Source organism: Triticum urartu, chromosome 2A, assembly GCF_056163025.1.
Source record: "Triticum urartu cultivar PI428250 chromosome 2A, HENAU_Tu73, whole genome shotgun sequence".
NCBI lineage: Eukaryota > Viridiplantae > Streptophyta > Magnoliopsida > Poales > Poaceae > Triticum > Triticum urartu.
This window is the reverse complement of record NC_141874.1, coordinates 121,740,151-121,759,173: the sequence shown is the minus strand read 5'-3', so window position 1 is coordinate 121,759,173 and position 19,023 is coordinate 121,740,151. Positions and strand designations below refer to the sequence as shown.

At 45.6% G+C, this 19,023-nt stretch overlaps 1 pseudogene; it reads left to right on the top strand.

The window, feature by feature from the left end:
* Positions 1-3,746: 3,746 nt before the first annotated feature.
* LOC125541221 (aspartic proteinase nepenthesin-1 pseudogene) lies at positions 3,747-5,066 on the top strand (annotated as a pseudogene).
* Positions 5,067-19,023: the final 13,957 nt, after the last annotated feature.

Below are 19,023 nucleotides of genomic sequence, written 5' to 3'. Positions count from 1 at the left end.
CATTCCAAAAAAAGCGAAATTATTCTTATATAAAAGTAAGTCCTAGAAAATACATACAGAGCAACATAGTTGCACTTTTCTGAAATGACAGCTACACACCCCTGAAAAAAGTGCAACTGAGATATAATCAGAATAGAAAATGCATAAATTGTGCTTTTATGAAAAAGGGTAACTGCATCCATTTGAAACAAAAGTGCAACTGTGGTATAATCTGCCTATGAAACACACACATAGCAACCAATGCTGTGCTTCTAGAAATGGTGTAAATGTACATCTATGAGAAATTGCAAGTACTCTCTCCGATTCAAATTAATTGATGCTGCTTTAGTAAAACTTTAGTACAAACTTGTACTAAAGCAGCGTCAATTAATATGAGTCGAATGAAGTGTTATTCTTAGATAAGTCCACGATGACACCAATAGTCAATGATGACAGCAAAAACAAATGAGTACATTGACACAAAAGGCAGCTCACACGATTTTACGACTGTCATAAATTTCTAAAAAAATGAGTTGTCGAGTTTACACTATTTTGGATATGATAAAAAAATCTGATGTTATTCATACATGGTTCAACAAGGAACCACGTGAAAAATAAATACAGAACACTGCACACTAAATTGTCATAAAAATGTTACTACTACAAAAGTGCTAAGCTACACAAGCACAAACATGCAAAGACGTTCACAACAAAACAAAAATGAAAAAAAGAGACGAGATAGGCCCAACGAACAGAACAGAAGCCCGTCAGAAGAAGCCCACAACATGGCAGGCCCTTGCAACCGCAGGTCCATCCGCTCTGTGTGCGCAGACGCTGTACCTACCTAATCTTAAGAGCATCTTCAACAGGCGCCGGTTACGCCGCGCGCAAAAAACACGTATACCGCGCGCGCATCGCTGGCTCCAGCAACCGCGCTAAAATGCGGTGCGCGTCGTTTCAACAACGCGCAAAAATACACCGCCCACGATTCGCACAAACAACATATGCATTCAAAAACAAAAGCAAAAAAGTCAAAAACAAACAAAAATAAATAGTTCAATTTCGTTTATTACAACTCAAACAAACAGTTTATCGTTCAATACAACAAATAGTTCAACAATACAATAACGAACGCACAAATCATGATGCTCTTTGTCGTCCATTCCATGCCCACCACTCCTCAATGAGATCCTTCTGAAGATCATTATGCGCTGCAGGACGTCGAATGGCATGATAGGAGGCAACAAAACGGGCCACTCTTTCAGCCCTCCGTCGCACTCGCACGGGATATCCCAAGAGCTCATACTGAGAGTAGTCTACATCTTGGCCACGCTCATTCTCGATGATCATGTTGTGCATGATCACACAAGCGTGCATTATGTACCAAAGCATCTTTTGATCCCAAAATCTAGCCGGTCCTCTCACAATAGCAAATTGGGCTTGCAAAATCCCAAAAGCTCTCTCCACATCTTTTCTAGCCGCCGCCTGAGCATTGTGGAAATCAAAAAATTTCTTACCTTCTGGCTTTTCAACGGCTTGACAAAGGTTTGCCACTTTGGATAGATGCCATCCGCTAGATAATAGTCATAGTTGTATGTACGACCATTTGCTACAAACTGCACCGGTGGCAACTCCCCATTTGCAATCTTACTCATCAGTGGTGACCGGTTGATAACATTGATGTCATTCAAAGATCCAGGCATTCCAAAGAATGCATGTCAAATCCAAGTCTCTTGATCGGCCACCGCTTCAAGGATTATAGTGGAAGCCTTTTTTTGGCCGTGGAATTGCCCATGCCATGCCTTTGGACAATTCTTCCAAGTCCAATGCATGCAATCTATTGAGCCAAGCATGCCAGGAAAGCCGCGAGCTTTGTTCATCGCTAAAAGCCTTGCGACGTCTTCAGCGTTGGGAGATCTCAAATACTCCTCGCCAAACACTTGCACAATTCCGACAGCGAAGCGCTTGACACACATGATGGCTTGGCTCTCACCCATAGCCAAGTGATCATCAACTAGATCAGCCGGTATACCGTATGCCAACATACGCAAAGCGGCTATCACCTTCTGAAAGGTGCTATGCCCGAGCTCTCCGGCGGCATTCCTCCTTTGCTGAAAAAAGCGGTCATGGCTCGCTAGTTTCTCTGCAATGCGCCTGAACAACTCGGTGCTCATCCTAAACCGGCGACGAAAATACGACTTGGGGTATGTGGGATTCTCCGCAAAATAATGCCTGATCAATCTGTTGTGGGCATCGATCCTATCACTCTAAATTTTTTGCCGACCCATAACCGAACCACCGTGTTTCGGTTTTTTATTAATATGCATAGCTAGGATCATTGCAAGATCCTCCTCGTCTTCCATATCAAATTCTTCTTCGGAAGAATCATACGACGAACTCATCTACAATGTTGAATACTATGCTATAAATAGAAAACTACAATCAACATGCACGAAATTCATGGCTTTTGAGCAATACATACCTTCTAGGCGTTTTGTCGAACACCTAGCGGGCGCCGAGCGGCAGCGAGCGCGCGGGTGCTGTTCGTCGGCGGACCAGCACGCGCGCGGGGCGGCGGGCTGGAGAAAGCGCGCGCGGGGCGAGGATAGGCCGGGGAAGCGCCGAAACGGTCGTCGGGTGGCGCGGTCGGCAACGGCGGCGCGGCTGGAGGGGGGGAGGTGCGAGCGAGCGCGCGAGAGTCCAGCGCGCGGGAGCGGGCGCAGCAAATAAGCGGCGCGCGATCGCGTTTCGGTCCACGCGCTGGACTACGTATGCCGCGCGCGCGGTTTTTGCGCGCCCGCTGGAGCAGCTATTCCGGTTGCGCGCGCGCTAAAAGAAGGGATTTTGCGGCGCGGCGTTAGTTCGGCGCGCCTGTTGAAGATGCTCTAATGCAATCGATCAAGCGGATCTCACATCGCTGAGAATTAACAAAACTCTCAGACAACACCGGATCTGTGACCCGAACATCGGAACAAAGCTTGTAGACCAAGCACGAATGCCACTCCAATCAATGAGTTGTCATATATCAAAAGTACAAGTACTTTTTATGACTGTATATGTATAACAAACATAATGCAAAAATCTTTGTGCTATTTGAAAAATAATTCACGTGTTATTTTAAAACATATTCGTTAAACTGAAAATTTAAAGTGTAGATTCATTCATTTTGCTTTATATGTAGTTTTTTTTGAAATCTCTAAAAAGACTTATATTTTGAAACGAGAGAGTAACATGTAAGGCATCTTTGCACACCAATGTGAGATAAACAAGATGGCCACGAAGGCACTAGTGTTAGCTAGCTAGCAACTGAACTACTTTAGTCTAAAGCTGAAAGCCCCATCCATCCTGGCCAGGTCGTTTCTTCTTCCAGTCTTGCTCTAGCTCTGCACATCCGTGGCAAATGGCGGCACAAGGTTTAGAGGCCGGAGGAGCCCCAGGCAGTAGGGGTTAGGCGGTTAGCGCCAAAAATATGGGCAGACGGCCGTCCTACTCTGCTCCATAGGCCATAGCTCATTCCGCCCTTGATGACGACATCTACGTCTGTATGCTAAAGATCGGAGTAGCATAACCAGTTTGTTAACGATCTAGTAGTACTACTTAGTACTTGCTGTTATCATTCATTCTTGGTTACCCTGATATTGTAAGAAGGTCCATGGGCTTCCAAGAGGAAGATAGCAAAATTTGGCCGCTAAAACCTTCCTATAAAAAGGCTTGCAAGTTTCACTTCAGCTTTGCACTGATCAATGATCATCCATACGCTCGATTCCATGGGTCCTTTACAAGCTCTGAGCTGCATGCTGCTACTTGCCTCACTGGCCAGCTCGGCAGCGCCGCCACCGTCCGGCTACCGCTCCACGCTCACCCACATTGACTCCAAACTCGGCTTCACCAAGGCACAGCTGATGCGCCGAGCCGTGCACAGAAGCCGCCTCCGAGCGGCCTCGATGCTACCGGGCTATTCCACAACGCTTTCCAGCTCAAACGCCGGGCCAAGGCTCCGCTCGGGCCAGGCCGAGTACCTTATGGAGCTCGCCATCGGGACGCCGCCGGTGCCGTTCGTCGCCCTCGCCGACACCGGCAGCGACCTCACATGGACGCAGTGCCAGCCGTGAGCCGTGCAACCTCTGCTTCCCGCAGGACACGCCCGTCTACGACCCGACCACCTCCTCCAGCTTCTCCACCGTGCCCTGCTCCAGCGCTACGTGCCTGTCCATATGGAGCCGCAACTGCACCCCTACCGTGCTCTGCAGGTACCGCTATGGGTACGAGGACGGCGCCTACTCGGCAGGTGGCTTGGGCACGGAGACGATCACGTTCGGCTCTAGCGCGCCCGGCGAAGCACCGGCCGCCTCCGCCGGAGGCATGGCGTTCGGCTGCGGCACAGACAACGGGGGCGACTCGTACAGCTCCACCGGGACGGTCGGCCTCGGCCGCGGGAGCCTGTCCCTCGTGGCGCAGCTAGGGGTCGGCAAGTTCAGCTACTGCCTCACCGACTTCTTCAACACCAGTCTGGGCAGCCCGTTCTTGTTCGGCTCCCTCGCGGAGCTGGCTGCCAGTGGTGGCGCCGTGCAGTCGACGCCACTTGTGCAGAACCCGCAGGGTCGGTCGTGGTACTACGTCTCCCTCGAGGGCATATCGCTCGGTGACGCTCTCCTGCCGATCCCGAACCAAACATTCGCGCTGAACGCGGACGGCACCGGCGGGATGATCGTGGACTCCGGCACCATCTTCACGCTCCTCTGGAAAGTGCTTTTAGGGTGGTCGCCAACCACGTCGCCGAGCTGCTCAGCCAGCCAGCGATCAACGCCACGAGCCTGGACAACCCTTGCTTCCCGGCTCCTGCCGGTGAGCGGCAGCTCCCCGCCATGCCGGACATGGTGCTGCACTTCGCCGGCGGTGCGGATATGACGCTGCATAGGGACAACTACATGTCCTTCGACAAAGAGGACTCGTCGTTCTGCTTGAACATTGCTGGGACGACGTGGACTTCGATTCTGGGCAATTTCCAGCAGCAGAATATACAGATGCTGTTTGACATCACCGTAGGGCAAATGCCATTTGTCCCCACCGACTGTAGTAAACTTTGAGGTGTGAAGTTTACTATTCTTGTGGGTGTCCATGCAATTGCTGGTTGATGTGGTTGATTTGAGTCGTCTCATACGACTAACTCCGAACCGTAAGGCTACTTCCAATGCATTGGTACTTACATAAGGTGTTAAGCACAATAAAAACTTTAGCAACTAAAACGTCCAATGCATAGGTGCTTAACTTGTTAGTGCTAAGCATTCTTCATTTAATGATTTTGCAACTAAAATTCTTCATGCATTAGTGGGATTCTTCCATTTAAGTGTTTTGCCTAGGTTCTCATACTTGGCATTGTTTTTTTGGGTCACCACACTCATCTCTCTCCTCTTAATTACCTTACCACATCAGATTTTTTGTCTACATTAACACCTGTACAAGGTGGAGCATTGGGAGGGACCTAAGAGCATCTATAGCCGGACGCTCCAAATCCGTGTCAAATGTCCGGACGGGCTGCTCGGTCACTGACCGGTCATGAAATTGCGACCTAGACTGACGCCTCAAACGCTCGGGCTGATCGGCATTCCTCATATCCAGCCCAATAAATACAGGGCGGATATGGACGTGCCCGGGCACACCCAGGTGCGTCTGCCACGTCGGAGCCGGTCCACTTTGGCCCACCCGACCCCACATATATTTCTCCCCATCCACTCGCCGGATCAAACTCTTGCCACTTCACTTCACTCCCCTCCGCCACCAAAGCTCACCTCCTGCGATCTCTTGCCGTCTCCGGCATGGCAGGCAGCGGATCTGACTCAGATCAGTCCGGACCCGTCGACTGGGGTGTCATCCCGTACGGGTTGGAGGAGGCAATGGTCGTTCGCATTGCACGCCGCCTCCCGGGAGGACAGCGCCCGGCCGACGGCAGGATCTGGCGCGACTCCATAACGTCAGCTCAACGGACGCTCAAATCCTCTGGGGGTGGATCATCGCGGTCCCGACAGCCGAAAAATCTCTCCTTCCCCATCACCAGTCGGGCGGACTATGAATCTCACTGGGACCGGTGTGCCCGTCATGGGAAAGAGAGGATAAGGGCCGCCGAGGCCCGTATCGCTGCCGACATGGCGGCGATGGAGGCAACTGATGTGGCGGCGCTGGCGGCCACAAAGGAGGAAACCATCCGCGCCCGCACTGTGAAGAAGCAGAAGTGGAGAAACACGCGCACCCTCGCCCGAGAGCAGAATTGGGCGGTCCGTGCCATGACCGGACTACCACCGAAGGAGGAGAAGGAGGACCGCTACAACGGGGACAACTCCGGCAGGAGCAGATCCAGCTCAATTCCTACTGCGTCTTCGACCAATACTTTCGTGACAAGGAGTGGATGATCTTCTCCACCATAACAAAACATGCCAAATTTTGGTAGTCTGATGACATGTTTAGTGATGTAGTAGCCGGACGATGTGTGTAATGCATCGACGTAGTTGCATGAGTTTTTTTTATAAATTTGAGGTATGATAATTGAGGTGTTCAGTTGTGAGAAGACAAATTTAAGGCTTGACCGGTGATTGTCAGCGGACGCACCCGGGCACCTCCAAGGGCGTTTGAGGGGTCGAATTTGCCCATCACAGTGTAGATGCTCTAAATATGTGTGTATTGCTCTCATACAATGTTTGGCATCGCCTCACGACTCCTAACTCATCACTTGCTTGTTTTCGTTCACTCCACCTCACAGCCCCTCACTCAACACTTTGCTCATGAAAATTCTAAACGCGCGGACTGGTTACTGGATTTTACAAGCATATTCTAAACTAATCTTCTCTCCCCCTTTCAGCAGGGGTGAGACCCTCATCATAATTGTATCCAATGAAAGCATGCCAACGAACCCAGTATGTTGGTCCCATAGAAATTTGTTCGTGCGTGTAGCGTTGCTCCTTTGCTCTTCTCCGTGTCTAGCATTGTTTCACGTCCATTCTCACTTCACTTATCCTAACATGCTGCTAGTTTGGCTACGTGTCCGGCATCGCTTCGTGTCGCCATCCATTTTTGCTTCGCTGCTCGAACTAGTTGTTATCAGACCGTTGTATTTTTGGCCCCGGAATATCTTACCATCAAGTTGGTAAAAAGCGGGCGGGCAATCATACTTTAATGAGGAAGGTACCAATGTCATGGAGTATCACATGAAAACACGATAGGCACTAAGCATCTCCTCATATGTAAGATAATGGTATATTGAAGGTTGAAGCAACATGGACAATAAGCATGTCATAATGCCATAGGATCAAGCTTTAAGAAAGGACCCGGATAGATCCCGAATGTTCGGGAATTAACCATGGCATATTGAACGTTTCCAGTGGCAATTTTAGTGACGCGGGGATAACAAGTTTAGTTGACAAATATGGCAAATCCATGTTGAGTGTACTTTTTGCCAGAAAATTGTCGTGTGTCAACTAAATTTATCATTCTCGCGTCACGTTCGATTTCTGTTAAGATATGCACAGTGTCTTTGATTACTTCGGGTGGAGTCAGTCTCCCTTCATATGTACTTACGTCATAGAGTATTATAAAAGTTGCTCAGTTTGCTGTCCGAGCATTCACACAATTAAAACTCCCTCAGTATCAAAATATAAAATGTTTTTCTAGTCTAGTTTATAGCCTACAAAAATGTTTTATATTTTGGTTCAGAGTAGTACACGCACTTGCTGCGACGATCACACACACACACACACACACACACATTATTTGTAGCCTATCCGAAAGGAGAAACCTACAAAATAACACCACCGTTCATTCATCGATCCGCTGCAACGACGAGGCACCGTCCTCCAAAGCGTACGTGTCGTGTGAGTACAACACAATGCACGCTTGCAGATACGTTGCCATTGGGAATGAGCCGTTTTTGTCGTCCCTAAACCTGAACGGCACAACATCCAACGCACGTTCCATGACTAGGTAGATCATGACGGAGATGATCGCAACTCGGAGAACAGCTCGACCTCGCAGACGCCCAGGAAGAACGCACAAAATTTTATAAGAGGTTTTGGCCAATGCTAAACGGTGATCTGATAGAGGAAGTTCTGTATGCAGTCAATAATTGCAAGATCCCGGAAGGATGGAACAATACGGCGATTTTGATGATCCTGAAGGTTAACTCTTGAGAGAAGGTCACTAAATTTAGGCCTATCAGTTTGTGTAATATATAAGGTGATATCCAAGATATTGGCGGCTCAACTGAAAATCTTTCTTCATGAAATTATAAGTCTAACACAAAGTGCTTTTGTCCCAGGACGACTTAACACGGATAATGTGTTGGTTGTCTCTGAGAGCTTCCATGCTATGAAGAATAAGAGGGATGGCAAGGTTGGCCTATGTGCAGTTAAACTAGATATGCACATGGCATATGACCGAGTTGAGTGGACTTTTTTGAAAAAAAAAAGCTCATGCTTAAATTGGGTAACCTGGTAATGCAATGTGTGATAATGTTGGAATATTATGTTCGTTTTACTCTATGGAAACAAACACTTTTAGGCCCACTAGAGGCCTAAGACAAGGAGATCCCCTTTCACCATATTTGTGTCATGTAGGGAGGGCCTAACTGCTTTGTTGGCTCACGAGGAGAAGTGTGGGCACCTCGAAGGAGTTGAAGTATACCGGGATGCCCCATCTATATATAATATTTTGTTTGTAGATGACTCTTTGATTCTGATGAAGGCAAACCTACAGAATGTGCAGGCCTTAAAAAGAGTTCTTGATTCATATTGTGAAGCTTCTAGACAACTGGTTAGCCTGGATAAATCGAGCTTTTTCTTTAGTCTTGATACAGATGTTGGTGTGAAGGGGCAAATGTGTGCGCTATTAAACATTGTGACATAAGCTCTCAATGATAAATATCTAGGCCTCCTGGCCAGGTTAGGGATGGACAAAACAGAATGTTTCCAGTATTTGGTGGACCGAGTTGTAGGTAGAGTTAATGGATGGAAAGAGAAGCATTTATTCCTGGGTGGGAAAAATACTTCTTAAGTCACTTGCACATTTTATACCATTGCATGCTATGTCGGTCTTTAAAATTCCAAAACAAACTTGTGAAGAAATCTCTGACGCGATGTCGCACTACTGGTGGGGGACAGTGACAACCAAAAGAGAATGCATTGGATGGCTTGGTGGAAATTGTGTGTGCCAAAGAGTAAAGGGGGCATGGGGTTCACAGATATTAATTCCATTAATCTGGCACAACTTGCAAAACAAGCTTGGAGGCTTATTGATAAACCAGATTCTTTGTGTGCTACAGTTCTTAAGGCCAAGTATTTCCCTTAAGGACACTTGCTTAATGCCAAGTGATGATCCACAAGTATAGGGGATCAATCGTAGTCCTTTTGATAAGTAAGAGTGTCGAACCCAACGAGGAGCAGAATGAAATGACAAATTGTTTTCAGCAAGGTGATCTCTGCAAGCACTAAAATTGTAAGTAACGAGTAGTTTGATAGTAAGATAATTTGTAACGAGTAAGTAACGGTAATGGTAAATAAAGTGCAGCAAGGTAGCCAAATCCTTTCGTGGCAAAGGATGGGCCAAAACAGTCTCTTATAATAATCAAAGCGTTCTTGAGGGTACACGGGAATTTCATCTAGTCACTTTCATCATGTTGGTTTGATTCGTATTCGCTACTTTGATAATTTGATATGTGGATGGACCAGTGCTTAGGTGTTGTTCTTACTTGAACAAACCTTTTACTTATGATTAAACCCCTTGCAAGCATCCGCAACTATGAGAAAAGAATTAAGATAAACTCTAACCATAGCATTAAACTTTTGGATCCAAATCGGGCCCTTACGAAGTAGCACATAAACTAGGGTTTAACCTTCTGTCACTCTAGCAACCCATCATCTAATAACTACTCCACAATGCATTCCCTTAGGCCCAAATATGGTGAAGTGCCATGTAGTCGACGTTCACATGACACCACTAAGGGAATCACAACATACATATCATCAAAATATCGAAGACATATCAAGTTCACATGATTACTTGCAACAAGATTTCTCTCGTGACCTCAAGAACAAAAGTAACTACTCACAAATGATAATAATTCACAAGATTAGAGCGGTATTAAATAGCATAATGGATCTGAACATATAATCTTCCACCAAATAAACCATATAGTAATCAACTACAAGATGTAATCAACACTACTAATCAGCCACATGCTAAAGGAAATATGCCCTAGAGGCAATAATAAAGTTATTATTTATTTCCTTATATCATGATAAATGTTTATTATTCATGCTAGAATTGTATTAACTGGAAACATGATACATGTGTGAATACATAGACAAACATAGCGTCACTAGTATGCCTCTACTTGACTAGCTTGTTAATCAAAGATGGTTATGTTTCCTAGCCATATACAAAGAGTTGTCATTTGATTACCGGGATCACATCATTAGGAGAATGATGTGATTGACTTGACCCATTCCGTTAGCTTAGCACTTGATCGTTTAGTTTGTTGCTATTGCTTTCTTCATGACTTATACATGTTCCTATGACTATGAGATTATGCAACTCCCGTTTATCGGAGGAACACTTTGTGTGCTACCAAATGTCACAACGTAACTGGGTGATTATAAAGGTGCTCTACAGGTGTCTCCGAAGGTACTTGTTGGGTTGGCGTATTTTGAGATTAGGATTTGTCACTCTGATTGTCGGAGAGGTATCTCTGGGCCCACTCGGTAATACACATCACTTAAGCCTTGCAAGAATTGCAACTAATGAGTTAGTTGCGGGATGATGTGTTACAGAATGAGTTAAAGAGACTTGCCGGTAATGAGATTGAACTAGGTATTGAGATACCGACGATCGAATCTCGGACAAGTAACATACCGATGACAAAAGGAACAACGTATGTTGTTATGCGGTTTGACCGATAAAGATCTTTGTAGAATATGTAGGAGCCAATATGAGCATCCAGGTTTCGCTATTGGTTATTGACCGGAGACGTGTCGCAGTCATGTCTACATAGTTCTCGAACCCGTAGGGTCCGCACGCTTAAAGTTCGATGACGGTTATATTATGAGTTTATGGTTTTTGATGTACCGAAGGTAGTTCAGAGTCCCGGATGTGATCACGGAAATGACGAGGAGTCTCGAAATGTTCTAGATGTAAGGATCGATATATTGGACGACTATATTTGGATACCGGAATGGTTCCGGGTGAGATCGGGATAATAGCGGAGCACCGGGAGGTTATCGGAACCCCTCGGGAGGTATATGGGCCTTAATGGGCTTTAGTGGAAAGGAGGGGAAAGGAACAAGGGAGGGGGCGCCCCCCAAGCCCAATCCGAATTGGGAGGGGGGCCGGCCCCCCCTTTCCTTCCTCTCTCCTTCCTCTTCCTTCCCTCTCCCTCTCCAAATAGGAAAATGAGGAGTCCTACTCCCGGTGGGAGTAGGACTCCCCCCTTGGGCGTGCCTCCTCCCCTTGGCCGGCCCTCTCCTCCCCTCCTTTATATACGGAGGAGGGGGGCACCCCATAGACACAATAATTGATCTCTTGGATATTTTAGCCGTGTGCGGTGCCCCTCTCCACCATAGTCCACCTCGATAATATTGTAGCGGTGCTTAGGCGAAGCCCTGCGACAGTAGAGCATCAACATCTTCACCACACCTTCGTGCTGACAGAACTCTTCCTCAAAGCTTGGCTGGATCGGAGTTCGAGGGACGTAATCGAGTTGAACGTGTGCAGAACTCAGAGGTGCCATGCGTTCGGTACTTGATCGGTCGGATTGTGAAGACGTACGACTACATCAACCGCGTTGTGCTAATGCTTCCGCTTTCGGTCTACGAGGGTACGTGGACACACTCTCCCCTCTCGTTGATATGCATCACCATGATCTTGCGTGTGCGTAGGAAAATTTTCTAATTACTACGTTCCCCAACAGTGGCATCCGAGCCAGGTTTTATGCGCTGATGTTATATGCACGAGTAGAACACAAGTGAGTTGTGGGCGATACAAGTCATACTGCTTACCAGCATGTCATACTTTGGTTCGGTGGTATTGTTGGATGAAGCGGCCCAGACCGACATTACGCGTACGCTTACGCAAGACTGGTTCTACCGACATGCTTTGCACACAGGTGGCTGGCGGGTGTCAGTTTGTCCAACTTTAGTTGAACCGAGTGTGGCTACACCCGGTCCTTGAGAAGGTTAAAACATCACTAACGTGACGAACTATCTTTGTGGTTTTTATGCGTAGGTAAGAACGGTTCTTGCTCAGCCCATAGCAGCCACGTAAAACTTGCAACAACAAAGTGGAGGACGTCTAACTTGTTTTTGCAGGGCATGTTGTGATGTGATATGGTCAAGACATGATGCTACATTTTATTGTATGAGATGATCATGTTTTGTAACCGAGTTATGATGACCCACAAGTATAGGGGATCTATCATAGTCCTTTCGATAAGTAAGAGTGTCGAACCCAACGAGAAGCAGAAGGAAATGATAAGCGGTTTCTAGCAAGGTATTCTCTGCAAGTACTAAAATAAGTGGTAACAGATAGTTTTGTGATAAGATAATTTGTAACGAGCAATAAGTAACAAAAGTAAATAAGGTGCAGCAAGGTGGCCCAATACTTTTTTAGCAAAGGACAAGCCTGGACAAACTCTTATATGATGTAAAGCGCTCCCGAGGACACATGGGAATATCGGCAAGCTAGTTTTCATCACGCTCATATGATTCGCGTTCGGTACTTTGATGATTTGGTACGTGGGTGGACCGGTGCTTGGGTGCTGCCCTTACTTGGACAAGCATCCCACTTATGATTAACCTCTATTGCAAGCATCCAAAAATACAACAAAAGTATTAAGGTAAACCTAACCATTGCATGAAACATATGGATCCAACTCAGCCCCTTACGAAGCAACACATAAACTAGGGTTTAAGCTTATGTCACTCTAGCAACCCATCATCTACTTATTACTTCCCAATGCCTTCCTCTAGGCCCAAACAATGGTGAAGTGTCATGTAGTCGACATTCACATAACACCACTAGAGGAGAGACAACATACATCTCATCAAAATATCGAACGAATACCAAATTCACATGACTACTAATAGCAAGACTTCTCCCATGTCCTCGAGAACAAAAGTAACTACTCATAAAGCATAAACATGTTCATAATCAGAGGGGTATTAATGTGCATATAGGATCTGAACATATGATCTTCCACCAATTAAACCAACTAGCATCAACTACAAGGAGTAATTAACACTACTACCAACCTACTAGCACCAATCCCGGACTTGGAGACAAGAATTGGATACAAGAGATGTACTAGGGTTTTGAGATGAGATGGTGCTGATGAAGATGTTGATGAAGATTGCCCTCTCCTGATGAGAGGAGCGTTGGTGATGACAATGGTGATGATTTCCCCCTCCGGGAGGGAAGTTTCCCCGGCAGAGCAGCCCCGCCAGAACCCTAGATTGGTTCCGCCAAGGTTCCGCCTCGTGGCGGCGTAGTTTCATCCGAGAAGATGGCTTATGATTTTTTTACCATTGAAAGAGTTCATATAGCAGAAGATGGTCACCGGAGGGCCACCAGGGGGCCCACAAGGTAGGGGCGCGCCCAGGGGGGGTAGGGCATGCCCCCCACCCTCGTGGGCAGGGTGTGGCCCCCCTGGTGAAGTTCTTGAGCTCAATGTTTTTTTATATATTTGGAAAACATCATCCGTGAAGTTTCAGGACTTTTGGAGCTGTGCAGAATAGGTCCTCTAATATTTGCTCCTTTTCCAGCCAGAATCCCAGCTACCGGCATTCTCCCTCTTTATGTAAACCTTGTAAAATAAGAGAGAATAGGCATAAGTATTGTGACATAATGTGTAATAACAGCCCATAATGCAATAAATATTGATATAAAAGCATGATGCAAAATGGACGTATCAAGTTATCAGCAACTGGCAGGAGCCATATGGTTGTCGCTTTATTGTATGCAATGCAATCGCCCTGTAATTGCTTTACTTTATCACTAAGCGGTAGCGATAGTCGTAGAAGCAATAGTTGGCGAGACAACAATGATGCTACGATGGAGATCAAGGTGTCGCGCCGGTGACGATGGTGATCATGACGGTGCTCCAGAGATAGAGATCACAAGCACAAGATGATGATGGCCATATCATATCACTTATATTGATTGCATGTGATGTTTATCTTTTATGCATCTTATTTTGCTTTGATTGACAGTAGCATTATAAGATGATCTCTCACTAAATTTCAAGATAAAAGTGTTCTACCTGAGTATGCACCGTTGCCAAAGTTTGTCGTGCCCAGACACCACGTGATGATCGGGTGTGATAAGCTCTACGTCCATCTACAACGGGTGCAAGCCAGTTTTGCACACGCAGAATATTCAGGTTAAACTTGACGAGCCTAGCATATGCAGATATGGCCTCGGAACACTGAGACCGAAAGGTCGAGCGTGAATCATATAGTAGATATGATCAACATAATGATGTTCACCATTGAAAACTACTCCATTTCACGTGATGATCGGCTATGGTTTAGTTGATTTGGATCACGTGATCACTTAGATGATTAGAGAGATGTCTATCTAAGTGGGAGTTCTTAAGTAATATGATTAATTGAACTTAAATTTATCATGAACTTAGTACCTGATAGTATTTTTGCATGTCTATGTTTGTTGCAGATAGATGGCTCGTGCTGTTGTTCCGTTGAATTTTAATGCGTTCCTTGAGAAAGCAAAGTTGAAAGATGATGGTAGCAATTACACGGACTGGGTCCGTAACTTGAGGATTATCCTCATTACTGCACAGAAGAATTACATCCTGGAAGCACCGCTAAGTGCCAAACCTGCTGCAGGAGCAACACCAGATGTTATGAACACCTGGCAGAGCAAAGCTGATGACTACTCGATAGTTCAGTGTCCCATGCTTTACGGCTTAGAACCGGGACTTCACCGACATTTTGAACGTCATGGAGCATATGAGATGTTCCTGGAGTTGAAGTTAATATTTCAAGCAAATGCCCAGATTGAGAGATATGAAGTCTCCAATAAGTTCTATAGCTGCAAGATGGACGAGAATAGTTCTGTCAGTGAGCATATACTCAAAATGTCTGGGTATCATAATCACTTGACTCAACTGGGAGTTAATCTTCCTGTTGATAGCGTCATTGACAGAGTTCTTCAATCATTGCCACCAAGCTACAAGAGCTTCGTGATGAACTATAATATGCAAGGGATGAATAAGACAATTCCCGAGCTCTTCGCAATGCTAAAGGCTGCGGAGGTAGAAATCAAAAAGGAGCATCAAGTGTTGATGGTCAATAAGACCGCCAGTTTCAAGAAAAGGGGCAAAGGGAAGAAGAAGGGGAACTTCAAGAAGAACAACAAGCAAGTTGCTGCTCGGGAGAAGAAACCCAAGTCTGGACCTAAGCCTGAGACTGAGTGCTTCTACTGCAAACAGACTGGTCACTGGAAGCGGAACTGCCCCAAGTATTTGGCGGATAAGAAGGATGGCAAGGTGAACAAAGGTATATGTGATATACATGTTATTGATGTGTACCTTACGAGAGCTCGCATTAACACCTGAGTATTTTATACTGGTTATGTTGCTAATATTTGCAACTCGAAACAGGGACTACAGATTAAGCGAACACTGGCTAAGGACGAGGTGACGATGCGCGTGGAAAATGGTTCCAAAGTCGATGTGATCGCCGTCAGCATGCTACCTCTACATCTACCTTCGGGATTAATTTTAGACCTAAATAATTGTTATTTGGTGCCAACATTGAGCATGGACATTATATCTGGATCTTGTTTAATGCGAGACGATTATTCATTTAAATCTGAGAATAATGGTTGTTCTTTTTATATGAGTAATATCTTTTATGGTCGTGCACCCTTAAAGAGTGGTCTATTTTTGGTGAATCTCGATAGTAGTGATACACATATTCATAATGTTGAAGCCAAAAGATGCAGAGTCGATAATGATAGTGCAACTTATTTGTGGCACTGCCGTTTGGGTCATATTGGTAGAAAGTTCATGAAGAAACTCCATACTGATGGACTTTTGGAATCACTTGATTATGAATCACTTGGTACTTGCGAACCATACCTCATGGGCAAGATGACTAAAACGCCATTCTCCGAAACTATGGAGTGAACAACTGATTTGTTGGAGATCATACATACTGATGTATGTGGTCCAATGAATATTGAGGCTCACAGCGGGTATCGTTATTTTCTCACCTTCACAAATGATTTAAGCAGATATGGGTATATCTACTTAATGAAACATAAGTCTGAAACATTTGAAAAGTTCAAAGAATTTCAAAGTGAAGTTGAAAATCATCGTAACAAGAAAATAAAGTTTCTACGATCTGATCGTGGAGGAGAATATTTGAGTTACGAGTTTGGTCTACATTTGAAACAATGCGGAATAGTTTCGCAACTCACGCCACCCAGAACACCACGGTGTAATGGTGTGTCCGAACGTTGTAATCGTACTTTACTAGATATGGTGCGATCTATGATGTCTCTTACTGATTTACCGCTATCATTTTGGGGTTATGCTTTAGAGACGGCCGCATTCATGTTAAATAGGGCATCATCAAAATCCGTTGAGATGACACCTTATGAACTATGGTTTGGCAAGAAACCAAAGTTGTCATTTCTTAAAGTTTGGGGCTGCAATGCTTATGTGAAAAAGCTTCAACCTGATAAGCTTGAACCCAAATCGGAGAAGTGTCTTCATAGGATACCCAAAAGAAACAGTTGCCTTCTATCACAGATCCGAGGGCAAGACATTCGTTGCTAAGAATGGATCCTTTCTAGAGAAGGAGTTTCTCTCAAAAGAAGTGAGTGGGAGGAAAGTAGAACTTGATGAGGTAACAGTACCCGCTCCCTTATTGGAAAGTAGTTCATCACAGAAACCGGTTCTTGTGACGTCTACACCAATTAGTGAGGAAGTTAATGATGATGATCATGAAACTTCAGATCAAGTTGTTACTGAATCTCGTAGGTCAACCAGAGTAAGATCCGCACTAGAGTGGTACGGTAATCCTGTTCTGGAGGTTATGTTGCTAGACCATGACGAACCTACGAACTATGAAGAAGCGATGGTGAGCCCAGATTCCGTGAAATGGCTTGAGGCCATGAAATCTGAGATGGGATCCATGTATGAGAACAAAGTGTGGACTTTGGTTGACTTGCCCAATGATCGGCAAGCCATCGAGAATAAATGGATCTTCAAGAAGAAGACTGATGCTGATGGTAATGTTACCGTCTATAAAGCTCGACTTGTTGCAAAAGGTTTTCGACAAGATCAAGGGATTGACTACGATGAGACCTTCTCACCCATAGCGATGCTTAAGTCTGTCTGAATCATGTTAGCAATTGCCGCATTTTATGATTATGAAATTTGGCAAATGGATGTGAAAGCTGCATTCCTGAATGGATTTCTGGAAGAAGAGTTGTATATGATGCAACCGAAAGGTTTTGTCGATCCAAAGGGAGCTAACAAAGTATGCAAGCTCCAGCGATCCATTTATGGACTGGTGCAAGCCTCTCGAAGTTGGAATAAATGTTTTGATAGTGTGATCAAAGCATATGGTTTTATACAGACTTTTGGAGAAGCCTGTATTTACAAGAAAGTGAGTGGGATCTCTGTAGCATTTCTGATATTATATGTGGATGACATATTGTTGATTGGAAATGATATAGAATTTCTGGATAGCATAAAAGGATATTTGAATAAGAGTTTTTCAATGAAAGACCTCGGTGAAGCTTGTTAAGGCATATCTCTCTCGATGTAGTTTTGTGATTGATGACAACATGTTTGCGGACTAATCGTGTGCTTTGTGCATTTTAGAGATTCATCCTTTGGCACGAGACGATTTCTTTCCCCTCGGAGTGTTATTCAAGACGGTGTAGCTCTTTTGTTTCTTGTTTGGTGGACTAGTTTTGTAGGAGTCACCGTTCTGTCAAGAGGGGTCCGCTTTGGTAAGGCTTGGGTGGAATCAACACGTACACATCCTTTCCTCACCCTCTGAGTCGTTCTGCTTCAATGGAGTGCTCTTTCCCCTTTCAGTGTGCTGTTTTGGGTCCACGCGGTAGTACCGTGGTACCCAACGGTAGTACTGCTTGTGGGTCTCAGCCGCATTACCATTGCGGTACCGAGCCCCTACCGCGTCGACTCGAGGGGGTCGCCTCTCGTGTCGGGTTGTGCGGCACTTGCAGTGGCAGTAGAAGCGGTAGTACCGCTCGAGAGCGGTAGTACCGCCCTACCACTGCGGTGGTACCGCACCGGGCTGAGTTCCTGCACCGCACGGTAGTACCGCGAGGAGGAGCAGCAGTACCACTGGGTCCAGCGGTAGTACCGCTGACCCCTGTGGTAGTACCGCCCTCTGTGGGGCTGTTTTGGGGACAACGGTTGGATGGGTTCCCCTTGTATAAAAGGGGATCCTCTTCTTCTTCGTTGACTTACCTCTTCCCCCAAAAGCTCCATTAATGCTCCAAGCTCCATTTTCGCCCGATCTCTCTCCCTAGCCAATCAAACTTGTTGATTTGCTCGGGATTGGTTGAGAAGGCCCCGATCTATACTTCCACCAAGAGAAATTTGATTCCCCCACTAATCCCTAGCGGATCTTGACTCTTGGGTGTTTGAGCACCCTAGACGGTTGAGGTCACCACGGAGCCATTGTCCATTGTGGTGAAGCTTCGTGGTGTTGTTGGGAGCCTCCGATTAAGTTCTGGAGATTGCCCCAACCTTGTTTGTAAAGGTCCGGTCGCCGCCTCCTGATACGTCCATTTTGCATCATGCTTTTATATCAATATTTATCGCATTATGGACTGTTATTTCACTTTATGTCACAATACTTATGGCTATTCTCTCTTATTTTACAAGGTTTATATAAGGAGGGAGAATGCCGGCAGCTGGAATTCTGGTCTGGAAAAGGAGCAAATATTAGAGACCTATTCTGCGCAACTCCAAAAGTCCTGAAACTCAAGGAAACGTATTAA